The sequence below is a fragment of the Schistocerca piceifrons genome, chromosome 1, assembly GCF_021461385.2.
Source record: "Schistocerca piceifrons isolate TAMUIC-IGC-003096 chromosome 1, iqSchPice1.1, whole genome shotgun sequence".
Taxonomy (NCBI): domain Eukaryota; kingdom Metazoa; phylum Arthropoda; class Insecta; order Orthoptera; family Acrididae; genus Schistocerca; species Schistocerca piceifrons.
Window position 1 is genome coordinate 1,246,606,470 of NC_060138.1, and position 20,270 is coordinate 1,246,626,739.

Below are 20,270 nucleotides of genomic sequence, written 5' to 3' on the forward strand. Positions count from 1 at the left end.
GGCATATACCCTTGGATCGGAATTTCCGTGATGACCAGACATTTAGTTCAGAATATGCTCCAGCACAAATTTACAGTTTTTGTATCTTTAATGGGAGCTAAAATCTAATAATGTAGAAAGATGTATGCTTTCGTGTTGCATAATCTGAGACATCTCAGGAAGCTGTAAGTTGAATAGTTCGCCCACAGTTAATGAAAATGTAATTACTAAGATTTCTTAATATTGCTCAAATGTTAGTAACATTTATTATTAACAAAAAAGTGGCACACCATTCGTATGTCAAATTAACTCCTCTTTACGTACGACGGTGAAAACTGTTTTCTCATAAGTTTAATGGAATTGATGTTATTGGCGATTTTAGTTACGAATTCCTTAATCAGCTCAAAATAACCAAATAAACCATACAATGCGTACAGTTCTTCAATTCGTTTTGTGTGTCGTCGACATTCTCACCCCTCCCATCCGGTAGTCGTTCGCGGTCCGTTCCCAGAGGGCCGTGCCGATTGCTGCAGCATTCGACGTGGTGACTCCATCAGTCCCAGGAGGCAGCGCCCCAAATTTGCTGAAAGTCTCCTAATTAAGCCAAGTGCGGGATTCCGGATTTTTCTGGCTTTGTGGCCAGTGTCACGGTTGATTGGTTGGTCCCTAGATTACAATCTAATGATTCCGTCACTATGCAGTACCAGTAATGTGACGCTGGAGCTAGGACTCTGGTACACTCATACACCATGCCATATATTTCCGAGCGGCAATGTTCTGCTACCATTGGCTTGAAACTTCCTGGCAGATTAAAAACTGTGTGCCGGACCGAGACTCGAACTCGGTACCTTTGCCTTTCATGGGCAAGTGCTCTACTATCTGAGCTACCCAAGCACGACTCACGCCCTGTCATCACAGCTTTACTTCTGCCAGTACCTCGTCTCCTGCCTTCCAAACTTCACAGAAGCTCTCCTGAGATCCTTGCAGAACTAGCGCTCCTGGAAGAAAGGATATTGTGGAGACCTCGCTTAGCCACAGCCAGGGGGATGTTTCCACAATGAGATTTTCACTCTGCAGTGGAGTGTGCGCGGATATGAAGCTTCCTGGAAGATTAAAACCGTGTTCCGGACCGAGACTCGAACTCGGGACCTTTGCCTTTCGTGGGCTCTACCATCTGAGCTACCCAAGCACGACGCACGCCACGTCCTCACAGCCTTAATTCTGCCAGTACCTCGTCTCCTACCTTCCAAACTTCACAGAGGCTCTCCTGCGAACCTAGCAGAACTAGCGCTCCTGAAAGAAAGGATATGGCGGAGACATGGCTTAGCCACAGCCTGGGGGATGTTTATGGAAACTGGGTAGCTCACATGGTTGATCACTTGCCCGCGAAAGGCAATGGTCTCGAGTTCGAATCTCAGTCCGGCACACAGTTTTAATCTGCCAGGAAATTTCATATCAGCGCACACTCCGGTGCAGAGTGAAAATCTCGTTCTACAATTGGCTTGTTCGGTTGCATGAAAAGAGGCTGTAGCTGTCGTTGTGCTTACATCTTCACATCTTCACCAGTGCGACTTCTAACTCAAACAGCTTTGGAAGGAAAATCAGCATTGGCCGCACTTTGTTGTTTTATTGTCAGCAAAATCTATTTTCGGTCACTTAGTGACCATCCTCAGTGCTCTAATATACAATTAAAATGGGTAGGTACTGGTATCAAGCTATAAAATGATTCAAATGGCTCTGAGCACTATGGGACTTAACTTCTGAGGTCATCAGTCCCCCAGAACTTAGAACTACTTAAACTTAACTAACCTAAGGACATGACACACATCCATGCCCGAGGCAGGATTCGAACCTGCGACCGTAGCGGTCGCTCGGTTCCAGACTGTAGCGCCTAGAACCGCTCGGCCACTCTGGCCGGCTGAAGCTATAACCACAAGCTGAGTTTATGTGGTCGCTCTAAGCTTGTGGTTATATCTTGATACCAGTGCCTACCAATTTTAATTGTATATTGCAGCACTGAGGATGGTCACGAAGTGACCGAAAATAGATTTTGCTGACAATAAAACAACAAAATACGGCCAATGCTGATTTTCCTTCCAATTATATCTAGTATTTGGTCGTGGTGCACACAACACGCCATGGAGTCGCCAATCAATCAAACAGCTTTGTACCTAAACACACTCGTGGGGTAGACATCTGTATTAGACTGGACGAGGTTGGTACCGGTGCCCACGAGAAAGTTCGTCGCGGGGACCACGAGAAATACAGGCTGCGCAACGAATTTGGGACGTCACACTAGTCGGCTTGTCTGCCACAATTCGGGAAAGCTCGGCTGCATGTGTGGCTCACGTGAAATCAATATGTAATTGAAAAGCTGCTCACGGAAGGTCTTAACTTTGTCATTTGGAATCGAGAGCTTGCATGCATTTTAAACGCTCAGTCGAGAATTGCTAAATTCGTCAGAAATAATTGCTCCCTCCCTACCGGAGACAGCTGCTGGCACTCGTAAGACCTGCAGTGTCACGTGCTGTGACGTACGCGCCAAGCCCTGTCGTTCTAATGGTCCTCGGATTGGTAGCAGCTGACGTCAGTGCGTTTCTGGCGAAGTTAACGGACAGGTAGAACTTCGCACGCTCGCACACGTGCTTCTGGGAAACAGCTTGGAGTAAAGTGACAATCGCTACCCTGTCTTGCTTGTTGCTTGTGGTAACGTGTACGGACCATTTTGCGCGTCCAGGCTCTCTATTATTCTGCAATATGATCAGGGCAGAATGAGATTGTTAGAATTTATTCTTTTGACATCATATTCATTAGGCCGGTATTACACTATCAAATTTCTTTGTCAAATCTTTGTCAAAAATCTTGGTCAAAGATATTTGATGGTGTAATAGGGGACTTTGTCAAATGTCGTCCAATATTTCATCAAGTCTAGGGCTTCGCTGTAGGTTTGATCAAAGAAGTCACTTGTCTTCTGTTCACTGCAATGTGACATGTTACCACATGGAGCGCTAGCATCGCTGCAGCGCTCTGCCGTCTGTAGTGTTTTTATAAACATTGCCAGCAAATACAATTGGTGTGCGCCGACAACTATAAAATTAATGGAGATGTATGAAGCTGATGAGGCGCTTTACAACGTGAGGCGACCCTGAATACAAAAGTCCATTAAGAAGATTGGAGACCTGACCTATCCTAACCTAACCCTCTACTGTAGCAAGGAATCGGAGTGTTACAGTGAGCCTGTCTTCTGCAGATGTAGCAGTTCTTAAGTGAATATTGTGCTTTGTGATATGAGGATACACTTTACTGAGAACATACAGAAATGTATGCTCATCCATTCTTAAGTAATTGATGTACGACTTGACGTCCTCCACTATAAGCTCACGTAACAAGTTTTGTTGAATGCTTTTATCGTGTCGTCGTAAAACTCACGGGTTTCCCCAGTATGTTTCCTTTCTTTCCCCCGCTTCTCTTCCACATGTGCACACAGTGCAGTTGTGGTACATGCAACTGTTGCGGTTAATAACAAGTTGTTCTTGTCATCCATCTTGAACTTTGACGTAGCGCTAGAAGGGGTATTACACTGTCATCATATTTTTCGTCAAAGATTTTTGTGAAATACATTTGGCGGAATATTTGATCACATCTTTGATCAAATCTTTGACAAAAAAATTTGATAGTGTAATACCGGCCTTATCAGAAAACCATTGGCTTGACAGCCACTTCACAGTAGGCATGTGATCTCAAGCAGTAAGTTTGATGAATCTATTTCGGCCTGTAGGTCGATCTCACACGAGAGCTTATCATGAAAATTGTTACTTGGTATCAGACTTTCATTCTAAGCACCGGCTGATGTGATTTGCTTTATTCAAATAGTTATCACTTGCGATAGATTTAAGGCAATCAGAATAATTTAATTTCAGATATTAATCTTTCGATGAGTAGCTGTGAGGCACTGTAAGGGGTAGTCATATGAAAACAAGACAGGTGGGAAAAATGCAAGTAAGCTGTTCATTATTTTAAAAGTAATCGCCATAACTGTTAACACAGGGCTATTACAAATGATTGAAGCGATTTCATAAATTCACTGTAGCTCCATTCATTGACATATGGTCACGACACACTACAGATACGTAGAAAAACTCAACAAGCCGCACTTCAGGTTTCTGCCGCCAGAGCGCTCGAGAGCGCAGTGAGACAAAATGGCGACAGGAGCCGAGAAAGCGTATGTCGTGCTTGAAATGCACTCACATCAGTCAGTCATAACAGTGCAACGACACTTCAGGACGAAGTTCAACAAAGATCCACCAACTGCTGACTCCATTCGGCGATGGTATGCGCAGTTTAAAGCTTCTGGATGCCTCTGTAAGGGGAAATCAACTGGTCGGCCTGCAGTGAGCGAAGACATGGTTGAACGCGTGCGGGCAAGTTTCACGCGTAGCCCGCGGAAGTCGACGAATAAAGCAAGCAGGGAGCTAAACGTACCACAGCCGACGGTTTAGAAAATCTTACGGAAAAGGCTAAAGCAGAAGCCTTACCGTTTACAATTGCTACAAGCCCTGACACCCGATGACAAAGTCAAACGCTTTGAATTTTCGGCGCGGTTGCAACAGCTCATGGAAGAGGATGCGTTCAGTGCGAAACTTGTTTTCAGTGATGAAGCAACAATTTTTTCTTAATGGTGAAGTTAACAGACACAATGTGCGAATCTGGGCGGTAGAGAATCCTCACGCATTCGTGCAGCAAATTTGCAATTCACCAACAGTTAACGTGTTTTGTGCAATCTCACGGTTTAAATTTTACGGCCCCTTTTTCTTGTGCGAAAAATCGTTACAGGACAAGTATATCTGGACATGCTGGAAAATTGGCTCATGCCACAACTGGAGACCGACAGCGCCGACTTCATCTTTCAACAGGATGGTGCTCCACCGCACTTCCATCATGATGTTCGGCATTTCTTAAACAGGAGATCGGAAAACCGATGGATCGGTCGTGGTGGAGATCATGATCAGCAATTCATATCATGGCCTCCACGCTCTCCCGACTTAACCCCATGTGATTTCTTTCTGTGGGGTTATGTGAAAGATTCAGTGTTTAAACCTCCTCTACCAAGAAACGTGCCAGAACTGCGAGCTCGCATCGACGATGCTTTCGAACTCATTGATGGGGACATGCTGCGCCGAGTGTGGGAGGAACTTGATTATCGGCTTGATGTCTGCCGAATCACTAAAGGGGCACATATCGAACATTTGTGAATGCCTAAAAAAACTTTTTGAGTTTTTGTATGTGTGTGCAAAGCATTGTGAAAATATCTCAAATAATAAAGTTATTGTAGAGCTGTGAAATCGCTTCAATCATTTGTAATGACCCTGTACATTTATCCCAGTGTGACACAAAACGGTCAATGCCTTCATGGAAAAATGTTTGCGATTGCCTACGAAACTCTGCTCCTCTACATCCGAAGCAAATCGTGAGCCACGTACTTATTTCTTCGGGGCTCCAAAAATATAGGAATCGTAAGGGAAGGGATCGGGACCGCTTGCAGGGTGTGTAAGGGCATAACAGCGAAACTTATGCAGCGTCTTCGAAACAACCTTGGCAACATGTGCGCGGGTCCACGCTATAGAAAAGTGGCTCTGAGCAGTATGGGACTTAACTTCTGAGGTAATCAGTCCCCTAGAACGTAGAACTACTTAAACCTAACTAACCTAAGGACATGACACACATCCATGCCCGAGGCAGGTTTCGAACCTGCAACCGTAGCGGTCGCGCGCTTCCAGACTGTAGCGCCTAGAACCGCTCGGCCACCTCGGCCGGCCCACGCTGTAGAAGTTTCGCTGGAAATCCCTTAATATTCTCCACAAAGTTCTGATCTCTTCCTATGCGATTTACATATTTTGAGAGCGCTGAAGAAGGACATTCGTGGGCATCGATATGCTTCGGACGATGGGGTGTGCGCCTGGGTGCAATCATGGTTCCGTAGGCAACCCCAAACATCGTTTTGTTGAAGGCATTGGCGGTGTTGTCTCACGGCAGTATAAATGTATTAACAGTTATGTCGGTTATTTTTGAAGTGCTGAGCAGTCTAACTACTTTTTTCACCTGTCTCCTTTCCATTTCACTGCCCCTTATAGAATGTTTTCTGTGCTCCGTCTTTGCCTCAACGTTGTCGTGACTGACACGTTTGTCTGATGAGGCATAAAGTTGAATCTTAAGATGCAAATGGATATCTTTATCCATGTATTTGTTTTCCTAGTTTCTCTATAATGTTGCACTGAAGTAAATTTGTGATTCACATTACCTTACTAACCCGCACTTCCCGTTTACCATTGGAAAACTACCTTTTACGAATAAGTGCACTCACGAAGCACAGCAGTACGATTTATTTCATGTGCACATGCAGACGATTATATTTCAGGTACTGCTGCAGAGCAGAGCAGAGCAGATTTTCCCTTGCGCACGAAATATTTTCAATTTCAGAGCAACGAAGGGCAGTCCTCTAATTATTTTACGACGGCAGAACATGTACTCCATTCTTCATAAACTCACATGATAGAATCACTAACTGTTAAGGGAAAGGATTAGCTTACTGTGTTTCACGTTATCAAATTTCAAAGCGTATGTTGTTCATGTTCGCAGAAGTGATTTTCGACAATGCGTCTTGTCTAAACATTGTGCGAGTTGACGCACTGAAAAGGTATTTAAAAAATAACCTAATAACGTACATGTTTTACTTTGTGGGTGGATCATGGTCTTAATGTTGTATCCTCGGGGGATGCATCCAATTTTTTTAAGATAGTGTTGCAATCCATAACACAAATACAATGGCAACGTTTAATTTCTGCTCCTCCACAGTCTCTGAGATAATGCTGTAAATGAATACGTAGTGCTCATCGAATCTGCCCCTCACTATTACCGTTTTCTTTGAAAGCCGCCTTCAGGTGTTCTAGGTCACATTTGAGATTCTCCAGGTCAGAGACAGTACGTGGTGTGTGTACTACAGCTTTAAGAACACCGGTTCTCTGCGTAGGATGGTGGCAACTCTGATCACGCAGATACAAGTCTGTTTGAGCCTTCTTGCAATATTCGCTGTGGCCCAGAGTTCCACTCGCCTTCTTTCTGATCACAAAGGGTAGCTCACCATCCACTACTATTTCAATTGTCAATCAGTTCATAAGGAATTTCTCCCATGTGACCATATTACGAAGATGTTATCAGCTTACCAGAAGAAGCACGTAGATTTACTCAACAGAAAATATGTGGAGGTCAGGAAAGGCTAGAAAAGTTTTATTACCTCCACGTCAAACGATAGAGCAATAAGTTCCAAAGATGCCTCTGACGGGATCGCAGTGAAGAGAGAGACAACACCGAAGCCTAAGACGGTACGATGTCAGACTCCTTAAGCCTAAAGGTGCTCAGCCATTTTTTAGAATCTGCTGAGTTACAGACGCGATGTGGTCATTTGCCTACATATGGGATAAGCATATGCTTTGAGATCCTTGGCGAGTAGTTAGCTAGGGGACTAATGTTACTGACGACGGGGCGTAGTGGTACCCCATCTTTGTGTGTCTTGCGAAATCCAGAAAGTCTAGACAGAACTGTTGGAACCTTGAAAGGTGGCTACACTGAGTCACAGCGCCAGAGATTGCGCCAAAGAGTATTATTCAGCCGCCACCACTGGCAGTGCTTGTTGAGAAGTGGTAGTGGAGAGGGCTTGTCGAGAAGTCGCCGTGGAGATAGCTTATTGAGAAGTGGGCAGTAGGAGTTCCGATGTAGCCGTGACTAGTTGTGAGCATGTTTTATGCAGTTGTTCTGATGGGCTAGACAGCCGATGCTGTTCGATTGCGGATGTTGTAATGATCAGAGTGTATTTTTCGTCAATATATATGAAGGTAGGAAAAGGGAGAGAAGGAAACATAGTAGGTGAATATGGATTGGGGGGAAGAAATGAAAGAGGAAGCCGCCTTGTAGAATTTTGCACAGAGCATAACTTAATCATAGCTAACACTTGGTTCAAGAATCATAAAAGAAGGTTGTATACCTGGAAGAATCCTGGAGATACTAAAAGGTATCAGATAGATTATATAACGGTAAGACAGAGATTTAGGAACCAGGTTTTAAATTGTAAGACATTTCCAGGGGCAGATGTGGATTCTGACCACAATCTATTGGTTATGAACTGCAGATTGAAACTGAAGAAACTGCAAAAAGGTGGGAATTTAAGGAGATGGGACCTGGATAAACTGAAAGAACCAGAGGTTGTAGAGTGTTTCAGGGAGAGCATAAGGGAACAATTGACAGGAATGGGGGAAAGAAATACAGTAGAAGAAGAATGGGTAGCTCTGAGGGATGAAGTAGTGAAGGCAGCAGAGGATCAAGTAGGTAAAAAGACGAGGGCTAGTAGAAATCCTAGGGTAACAGAAGAAATATTGAAGTTAATTGATGAAAGGAGAAAATATAAAAATGCAGTAAATGAAGCAGGCAAAAAGGAATACAAACGTCTCAAAAATGAGATCGACAGGAAGTGCAAAATGGCTAAGCAGGGATGGCTAGAGGACAAAAGTATGGATGTAGAGGCTTGTCTCACTAGGGGTAAGATAGATACTGCCTACAGGAAAATTAAAGAGACCTTTGGAGAGAAGAGAACCACTTGTATGAATATCAAGAGCTCAGATGGCAACCCAGTTCAAAGCAAAGAAGGGAAAGCAGAAAGGTGGAAGGAGTATATAGAGGGTTTATACAAGGGCGATGTACTTGAGGACAATATTATGGAAATGGAAGAGGATGTAGATGAAGATGAAATGGGAGATATGATACTGCGTGAAGAGTTTGACAGAGCACTGAAAGACCTGAGTCGAAACAAGGCCCCGGGAGTAGACAACATTCCATTGGAACTACTGATGGCCTTGGGAGAGCCAGTCACGACAAAACTCTACCATCTGGTGAGCAAGATGTATGAGACAGGCGAAATACCCACAGACTTCAAGAAGAATATGTTGTTGTTGTTGTTGTGGTCTTCAGTCCTGTGACTGGTTTGATGCAGCTCTCCATGCAAGACGAATATAATAATTCCAATCCCAAAGAAAGCAGGTGTTGACAGATGTGAAAATTACCGAACTATCAGTTTAATAAGTCACAGCTGCAAAATACTAACGCGAATTCTTTACAGACGAATGGAAAAACTGGTAGAAGCGGACCTCGGGGAAGATCAGTTTGGATTCCGTAGAAATGTTGGAACACGTGAGGCAATACTAACCTTACGACTTATCTTAGAAGAAAGATTAAGGAAAGGCAAAACTACGTTTTAGCATTTGTAGACTTAGAGAAAGCTTTTGACAACGTTAACTGGAATACTCTCTTTCAAATTATGAAGGTGGCAGGGGTAAAATACAGGGAGCGAAAGGCTATTTACAATTTGTACAGAAATCAGATGGCAGTTATAAGAGTCGAGGGGCATGAAAGGGAAGCAGTGGTTGGGAAAGGAGTGAGACAGGGTTGTAGCCTCTCTCCGATGTTATTCAATCTGTATATTGAGCAAGCAGTAAAGGAAACAAAAGAAAAATTCGGAGTAGGTATTAAAATTCATGGAGAAGAAGTAAAAACTTTGAGGTTCGCCGATGACATTATAATTCTGTCAGAGACAGCAAAGGACTTGGAAGAGCAGTTGAACGGAATGGACAGTGTCTTGAAAGGAGGATATAAGATGAACATCAACAAAAGCAAAACGAGGATAATGGAATGTAGTCAAAGTAAATCGGGTGATGCTGAGGGGATTAGATTAGGAAATGAGACACTTAAAGTAGTAAAGGAGTTTTGCTATTTAGGGAGTAAAATAACTGATGATGGTCGAAGTAGAGAGGATATAAAATGTAGACTGGCAATGGCAAGGAAATCGTTTCTGAAGAAGAGAAATTTGTTAACATCGAGTATAGATTTAAGTGTCAGGAAGTCGTTTCTGAAAGTATTTGTATGGAGTGTAGCTATGTGTGGAAGTGAAACATGGACGATAACCAGTTTGGACAAGAAGAGAATAGAAGCTTTCGAAATGTGGTGCTACAGAAGAATGCTGAAGATAAGGTGGGTAGATCACATAACTAATGAGGAGGTATTGAATAGGATCGGGGAGAAGAGAAGTTTGTGGCACAACTTGACTAGAAGAAGGGATCGGTTGGTAGGACATGTTTTGAGGCATCAAGGGATCACAAATTTAGCATTGGAGGGCAGCGTGGAGGGTAAAAATCGTAGAGGGAGACCAAGAGATGAATACACTAAGCAGATTCAGAAGGATGTAAGTTGCAGTAGGTACTGGGAGATGAAGAAGCTTGCACAGGATAGAGTAGCATGGAGAGCTGCATCAAACCAGTCTCAGGAGTGAAGACCACAACAACAACAACATATATGAAGGTAAAGAAAATCTTTTATTTTTTATTTCAAATGTGCTAAATAATAATGCCTCTTGGTCACAGGTTCAGTCAACAAAGCATCTGGCTTGTGTTCATGTATTAGACTGTAATTCGGGTTTCTATGTGCAATTGTAGTATTTCAGTTTTATTTAATTAATTCAGTGTAAATGGTATTTAAAATACCTTGCCTTATTGAGGAAGAACCGTGCCAGATGTGTACGTTGAATCACACTTCCACACACAGAACAGTTACCTTTGTGTTTTGTTGTTTCGTAGGTTTTATAGTTGCTGGGGACTTAATTAATTAATTGTGTTAACGGAAATTTCGTTTCATTCTTTGTTGTTGTTCTATGCAGTCAGATTGCGTACTAATACCAGTCAGGGGCAACCGGTTACGAGACTGCGTAACCGGACAGACAGCTACGAAAATTAAAATTATTTGCATTATTATTTAATTAAGCCCCCATGCAGGTTTGAAATAAAAAATAAAAGATTTTCTTTACCTTCATATATATTGACGAAAAATACACTCTGATCATTACAACATCCGCAATCGAACAGCATCGGCTGTCTAGCCCATCAGAACAACTGCATACAACATGCTCACAACTAGTCACGGCTACATCGGAACTCCTACTGCACACTTCTCAATAAGCTCTCTCCACGGCGACTTCTCGACAAGCCCTCTCCACTACCACTTCTCAACAAGCACTGCCAGTGGTGGCGGCTGAATAATACTCTTTGGCGCAATATCTGGCGCTGTGACTCAGTGTAGCCACCTTTCAACCACGTCAGGAAATATAAGCAGTAGGCCACAATACCTCATTTCTGACAACTAGTTTCACTGAAAAGACTATGTTTTAATTACTGTTTATTTTTGAAAATATCGATAAATACGTATCAATATCTTTCATAAAACTTTACCTAGACGAAATCCAATTACAGTTTTGTAATCCTTTGATCAAATAGAATCGTTTCAAGTACACCCCTAAATCTGCTATAAATATCGGGTAGAGAACATAGCTGTCTTGGAAACTGCGCCTCTAAATAAAAAAGTGACTAGTGATCGAAGTAGGAAAGCGGATCTTTTTAATAGTTAGTTCCCTCCTGCATTGTGATGGCTGGGTGTTGTGTGCTGTCCTTAGGTTAGTTAGGTTTAAGTAGTTCTAAGTTCTAGGGGACTGATGACCATAGATGTTAAGTCCCATAGTGCTCAGAGCCATTTGAACCTCCTGCATTTGTGTCGTTGTTAATTCGGGTGTCGGTCCAGCCTCCGTAGCTGAAATCGCTTCCACACGCTGTGGAGGATAGCTAGTGTCCTTAGGTGTCCTTACCACAAGGCGTCACGCCAAAGCACTGTGCCAAAGTACTGCGCTAAGGCGCAAACCCATCTACAATTATCCTCGAGTGACGGCATTTGACATTGTTGGTGAAGATCTATCGTCCTGTGCAGTCATCTTCGTGCTACATGCGAGGTGTGGGTTACGTGTCGGCACCCGGTTTCGCCCGCTTCCTACTGTTTCCTGTTGTAATCAACACGACACTGTACTCTACACAGAGCCATCACAATCACCTACACTCATCGGTTACACTTAAGACACAATAGTCGCTCATTAAAATGTAAATTTACCATACTTAGAAAACAAAGGGACAAAGTTTCCCCATTATGCAGCAGTATTTCCCAGCCACATACTATATGACTTCACAGTCTTCTGTATTTCTAAAACCTGTTCAGTGTGTACCATGGAACAGCTTTTATTGCCTGAAGAACTCGGACCATCAGCATCACGTTGTGTCATATATACAAAAGAGAAATCATTTAAAAAAAAGTCATGCACGAAGTTAATGTATTTTCTTTATTTACAGCTTCAGCATCTAGAAGCTACAAAGGAGTGAATGGTTACCCTGTATGTTGGAAACTGATCAAGAATGAAGAGGAAATATGAGAATAAAAAAATTGTTACTGTGAAATAAACTGAACATTTTAACTTTAAATAAGTTTAATTTTTGAGAATGAAATGTTTGGTATTTACCATTTAGTTTCGACTGAAGAGATTACTTGATAGAACTCGTTGTAGTTGGCAGACAAGAGTAAAGCTTTCTTTATATGACATGTGACTGGAGAAAACCTCCTACACATGTGGCCGATTTAATATTTACTGAATATAAATGAAGAAATTATTGGCCGATTGAATCCTCTCTTTAATCCTGCAAGAATAAGCTATTCATTATTGCTAATAAAAGCACAAAACAAATGTTTTCCTCCAGATGTGATATTTTTCGACACAGCTGTTATTCTTGCCGTGGTCTTCAGTCTAAAGGCCGGGGATGCAGACGCCCATGATAGCTGATCAGTACTAGTCTCTTTCATCACTGTATTCCTACTGCAGGCTACGTCCAACTAAAACTGTTTGCTGTAGCCAAAGCTAGATACGACACTAAAATTACTACTCTCCCCACTACCCTCCATTACCAGATAAACTATCGATCAATCATTTTTGTTGTCAAACGGTGCCATAAAACCCTTTTCTCTCCAAACCGATGCAGCACCTATTCGTTAGTCATTCGATCGCACTTTTAATTTTCTTCTAAAATTCTTCTTACTATCCTCTACTGGTTACTACACGCCGAGAATCCTTCGACTCTTATAACTGCTGTCTGGTTTCTGTACGGACCGTAGATAGCCTTCCACTCAAAAGTGATAACTAACGCAAAAGGCTGTACGCTTCGATGAACTCAAAACTCTGATAGCCGTGTAATGCCTGATGATGTATGTTATGAAAAATCTTATGAGTGATGAGGGATGTAACGACGTACATTTATTATGCGTGAATAACGTCAGATGTCCAAATTTTCAATCTTTGAAAACTGTTGTGAGCTATCTTCTACCCAACTTACGCAGTGGAGAATATACATGCTTTGTGTCCATAACATGTTGAAAGAGTTGTTTGTTTTGTCGCTGTTATACTGGTTCTAACAGCGTCACTGGTTTTCAAGGGCATGATTAGACCCATCAAAAGTGTTTCATGATACGTTGTCAAAGCCACAGCGACGATTTCTGAAACTTTTTCAGCTTGGAATGTGTTAAACAACTGTTAATATGAAGATAACAATATTATTAACAGGGTACAATAGTTGATCCGACTATTTCGTTTTACGTGAGAACTTGGGTTGTCACTCCACAGTTCCACATCTACGTAGCTTAAAGAAAATGTGTCCTTCTACATCATTCGTCAATACTGGAACAAAGTAACTGAATTTGTTTGACATTTGTAGAGTTCAGAAACTGTAGTTGTTTAAATTCAGTTACCTGTTTGTTTGTGATTTCGAGTATAGGTAAGCGTTGTAAGAATTTAGTACGGAATCAAGGAGAAACACTCTGACCACAGACCAGTTATTACACAGAAGTAATTTGCTAAAAACTAATAACTTTTCACTGCTGCTCTGCTACTCACCATACATTAAAAAAAGTGTAAGGCAGTTTACACAGTTCAACAGTACAACACGTGCAATTGCCGTTTAGATTCCCACGAAGTAAATGCGCATACAGGACGTTAAAAAAAAAGTGAAAATTCCGAAAACAAACGTATATTTAGAACGGGCCGTTCTTTTCGTCGGGCTACAGGAAGTGTTAATTTGGTTTCCAACCAGTCTTAGGGGAACTCGTGGCGGAACGGGATACTTAATGTTTAACAATTTCTATAAAATAAGGGAACACAAGGAAACACTTCTTCAAGTGATAAAAAAACACCATGTAGTGTAACCTAATGTTCCTTATTTTAAAATCACTTAAAACAATACGTTTTGCATATTTTACAATTTTTCAAAGAAAGTCTTGCATATATCCCGTTCCCACCCACGGGGCAGAATGGGATAAGAGTATTTTTTGTTGAATTGTTGCATAACCGTTGAATTTGAATTACGAATATCGTATTAAACTATGACAAAATGTTTTATAACAGGCAATTCAGACTAAGGAAGGTGCAATTTAAACAATTAAAAAGTCATTCTTCAAAATAAGAAAATACGTTAATGTCATTCTGAAAAATGTACAATGCTTAATAACCAGCAAACCACTAACTACTAGCCTCTTCGACAATAGTCACAAATCAGTATTTCCTCTTCATCTTCACTGTCTATGCCAGCACATGAATTGTGTGCCACTCTGGCATGCGACCCAGCCCTTATTAGAAACGGAGTAGAAGTCCCCACAGTAGACACACTCAGCATCCTCTCTCTCTGATTCACTCTTCTCCATCATCTTCATCCTTTTATTTTTCTTAAGGTCTTTGAAGTCGTCTGTTTTTTTTTTTTTTGGGTGTGCAGTTTGATATTTTTGCCTTAAGTTGCATTGCACCTGATATCTCTGTCCTGGCATTGTTTATATTTGTGCACCCTAATCCTTTCTGTAGGCCTACTTTACGTGCGACAGCATTCTGCAGTTACTTCTCATAAGGAGAATCTGTTAATACGACGGTTTTTCCTTTTCGTCGTGTAGTCCGCCGTGTATTTTGACAGATTAGTGGGATTGGAATGACAGTCTCGGGCGATATCTGGAAAGCTGAGTTGTTCGGCGAACATAGCTGGTCGGGAGAGGCTGGCATCGGTGAACATCCAGACTGGGTTTGCTTTCTACTCGCATCAAAATATGACGGGGCAGAACGGGACACTGCCCCGTCCCGTTCCGCCCCAAGAGCACTTTTGAGGTTAACATCTTTTATGGAGTGTAATAACTGACGTGTTTAAATGCATTAAATAACTAAAGTGTAACAAATGCCATGCACTTTAAGGGAATGTGTCATTTTAGGGTATACAATTAACAATTAACAGCTTACCTGGCGTTGAAATTCACCAAACGTTAGAACAACGCAAGCGATAACGTGACGGACAACAATTCACTTAGATCTCGCACTTCAAACTAAATCAGAATGGCTGCCCTCACTTCCCTTCCATTCGGAGAAATAGTTACGTGCCCATACAACAGGTAGCGACACTGCCCAGTCTGGAAAAGAGAAGTTTCCCATTGTGCCCCGCTATCCCGTTCTGCCGCGAGTTCCCATACATATCCTTCAGCCTTCATTCCCAAGAACTACGAACACCTCAGAAAACTTGTAGCTACAATCGGATTGAGTCACCAGAGGGGCACACTCGTTTCTGGAAGGTCTCCACGTTGTCGATAGATGTGGCTTTTCACTGTCGGCACAGCAGTAAACTTCTATAAATAAGATAATGTGAACGGGAAACCCATGCTATTGGACTTACTCGAGCAATCTATCACTCATCATAATTCAAGATCAGCTCGCATTTTACGAGGAGTATAATATCTGGGGCTGCTCCATCGTGCGTAAACTACATCTTCTGTCTTTCTGCAAATTCTCCAGTAGCTCTGGGTAACCTGTTGTATGGAAATCGTTGATAAACAACACCTGTTAGTGGCTACGGTGAAATATACATCCCTAAGAACATGTTATCCACTGTTCTTGCTCGTATATTGACAATAAAGTGATGTTGTGTCCTTCATTGGCTACTCTGCTCGCATATTGCTATTGTGGTAGTTTATTATTATACTCCCACCGTCTGCACCAATAACATGCAGATTCCGAACCACAGACATTCCACGCTCGGCGTCACAATCACTGACGTAAATAACGAGACAAACGCAACCAGCAAGAAAGAAACATTAAATGTCAACAAGAAGACAGTGTACTCTTTTTCAAAACGGAAAGTAGTCCACATTACTAAAAGTGTTTGTTCTTGGACACACAGTACGTCTACAGGAGTTCATATTTATTTAAGTGATAAAGAAGGGCATTTGTTTAAAAACACGTTGTATATTTCTTGACACTGAAGATGGTTGCTAAAGAACTGAGGCGAAATGCCTATGATGAACATATGTTGCCTACATTCATTTACACACAGAGATAACCTCAGCGTTCTCCGACGTATCTTTACTATGAACTTTACGGAAAGCTGGAACTAGACAACAAAAAAGTTGACTACCCGTTCAATGTACCACGAGAAAATATTTACAGGTAAAACAAAATAACAATGTAAAAGGGATAAATATCATGCCATGTCGCCTACGGAAGCAATATAGTCCTAATAAGTGGAAAAAGCTAAACCCTCGTTGACATTACTGGCAAATAATTATACATTGAAGGAAAAGTAGGAGTGTTGATGTGTGAGTGGAAAAACTATAGGATTGCCATTAAAATCGACAATGGAAGGAGCCCTCTAATATTAAACGATCTTATGTTAAAAAGAAACGAGAACTCTAAATACCCTCTTTACTTATAATGATAGTGAAATCTGAAAGCTTCAAAGTTGCACATTAAGTAAAATCTGAAAGCATTTGAGAAAGATATTTGACCCAATAAGATACTAAGAAACTATGAAATCGAGAAAATAAATTATAAAGTGATGGATTGGCACTAGCTATGGGCTTGTATCAAAACTTAATTCTAATTCCCGCAACTCAACAGATTCCATTAACAATGAGAAAATGTTACATCTGCAAGTTTTTACTGTTCTGATTATTAAATATTTAACGAAATGTAATCGAAAACTGTGTCTACGGTTATACAATGACTGGTGACAGACGAAAATTTTGTGTGGGGCCGGTCGGTTAACCACCTTAGATATTAGTGTGCGCCATCCGGACTAACACAGATTTACTTGTGTCACAGTGTCTATGTTCCAGGCTCGCACATATTCTTGTGATTTCTGCACAGGGAGAGATGACGTTATTCTGGTCGTGACATCAAATACAGGTTGACAGATTAGATTAGATTAGATTAGATTAATACTTGTTCCATAGATCATGAATACGACACTTCGTAACGATGTGGAACGTGTCAGGATAATAAAAGATGTCTGTACAAGATATTACATTACACAAAATATTGCATGACACTAATGTTTAAGTTGTTTTTTTCCCTCCCTTAATTTATATCTAAAAATTCAGCCAATGAGTAGAAGGAGTTGTCATCTAGAAATTCTTTTAATTTATTTTTAAATGTTAGTTGGCTATCTGTCAGGCTTTTGATGCTGTTTGGTAGGTGACCAAAGATAATTTACCCCTTTCTGTGCCAAAGTCAGATTTAACCCTGCATAGTGAAGATCATCCTTTCTCCTGGTGTTATAGCTATGCACATTGCTATTACTTTTAAACGGGGTTGGATTATTAACAACAAATTTCATAAGTGAATATATATACTGTGAGGTTACTGTGAGGATCCCTAGATCCTTAAATAGGTGTCTGCAGGATGACTGTGGGTGGCCACCAGCAATTATTCCGATTACACGTTTTTGAGCAGTGAATACTTTTCTACTCAACGATGAGTTACCCCAGAATATGATGCCATACGAAAGCAGTGAACGAAAGTAGGCATAGTAAGCTAATTTACTGAGATTCTTATCACTAAAATTTGCAATAACCCTAATAGCATACGTAGCTGAAGTCAGGTGTTTCAGCAGTCCATCAATGTGTTGCTTCCAGTTTAACCTCTCATCAATGGACAGACCTAAAAATTTTGAAAATTCTACCTTAGCTAGAGATTTCTGTTCAAAGTCTATATTTATTACTGGAGTTGTGCCATTTGCTGTACGGAACTATATATGCTGTGTTTTATCAAAATTTAAAGAGAGTCCGTTTGCTGAGAACCACTTAATAATTTTGTGAAAAACATCATTTACAATTACATCACTTAGTTCTTGGTTTTTGGATGTTATTACTATACTTGTATCATCATCAAAAAGAACTATCTTTGCATCTTCATCAATGTGGAATGGTAAGTCATTAATGTATATCAAGAACAGTAAAGGACCTAAGACCGAACCCTGTGGGACCCCGTACTTGATTAGCCCCCAGTTTGAGGAATCAGCTGTTGTTTTAACATTACATGAACCACTTATTTCAACTTTCTGCATTCTTCCAGTTAAGTATGAATTAAACCATTTGTGCACTGCCCCCCTCAAACCATAATGATTTAGCTTATCTAAAAGAATTCCATGATTTACACAATCAAAGGCCTTTGAGAGATCACAAAAAATACCAATGGGTGATGTCCGGTTATTCAGAGCATTAAATATTTGATCAGTGAAAGCGTATATAGCATTTTCTGTTGAAAAGCCGTTCTGAAAACCAAACTGACATTTTGTTAGTACTTTATTTTTACAAATATGGGAGGCTACTCTTGAATACATTACTTTCTCAAAAATTTTTGATAGAGCTGTCAGAAGAGAGATTGGGCGGTAGTTGTTGACATCCGATGTATCCCCCTTTTTATGCAATGGTTTTACAATGGCATATTTCAGTGTATCGGGGAAAACACCCTGCTCCAAAGAGCTATTACATACGTGGCTGAGAATCCTACTTATCTGTGGGGAGCAAGCTTTAAGTACCTTGCTGGAAATGCCATCAATTCTGTAAGAGCTTTTACTTTTCAGTGAGTTTATTATTTTTCTGATTTCAGAGGGAGAGGTTGGTGGAAATAGAGTTGTTTCAAACTGCACAGATATGGCCTCTTCTATTAGTAGCCTTGCCTCTTTTAGTGAAGATCTAGATACTACTTTCTCCACAACATTTAAAAAATGATTATTGAAAATATTTTCAATTTCTGATTGTTTGTTAGTACACTTGTCATTCAGTTTTATGGCACTAAAGTCTTCCTGTGCTCTTGGTTGCCCTGTTTCCCTTTCAATAATATTCCAAATTGCTTTAATTTTATTATCAGAGTTACTGATCTCAGACATGATACACATGCTTCTTGACTTCTTAATAACTTTTCTTAGTACCGCACAATAGTTTTTATAATATTGAACAATTTCGGGGTCAGTACTCCCTCTTGCTGTTAGATACAGTTTCTCTTTTATGGTTGCAAGATATTCTTATTCCTTTAGTTACCCAAGGTTTTTTATGTGTTTTCTTGGAATTATGTTTAACTATTTTCTTGGGAAAACAATTTTCAAATACCCTTAAAAATGTATCGTGAAATAAGTTATATTTCAAGTTTGCATCGGGTTCCTTATACACTTCATCCCAGTCTAGCTGCTGTAGGCTTTCCCCAAAGTTTGCAATATTTATATTGTTAATTGAACGCACTGCTTTGAAATTCTGATTTGATATACTGCATGGAGCTATGTCATGTACTGTAACTAGCTGTGCACCATGATCTGAAAGACCATTCTCAACAGGATAAGCATTTATGCCCTTAAACTTATCTTGATCTATAAAAAAGTTATCTATCAATGTCCTACTGTTCTTTGTTATCCGAGTAGGAAAATCAATGACGGAGCTCAAATTGAAAGAAGTGAGTAATACTACAAGGTCATTCTTCCTATTACACTCTTTCAGGGAATCAACATTGAAATCCCCACAAATGATAATTTGTCTGTAACATGGAACACTGACTGTGCCAGCCCGTACTCCAATGCCACAGCAAGGCAAAACGATGAGAATAGCGCCTCCCTCTGTGCGGGAATCACAGAAATATGTGCTAGCATGGAACGTGGACACTGTGACAGATGGAAGTTTAGGGCGGTCCGTGTGACCGCCCGCTTTACGCGAGAAATCGGATTTGACTCCCGGTCCGGCACAAATTTTCATCTGTAATTAATCATTTGTACAGGTGGTGTATAACCGTATTCGAAATTTGCGAATACATTTCTTTGATTTAATAGTGCTGTATACGGTCAGAAATGTCTGTTACTTCTGACATGCGTTAGACCACACAGACACGAACAATATAAACATTGCCAACCTGTATTAAGTGTCTGTAGCAACGAATGTGTCACTTTTTATTTTAAATTAATGATTACTATTTTTTTGTAAAAAGCAAATAAAAAAGTGTAACACAATATGCACAGTACCTATCAATACTCTAACATAGG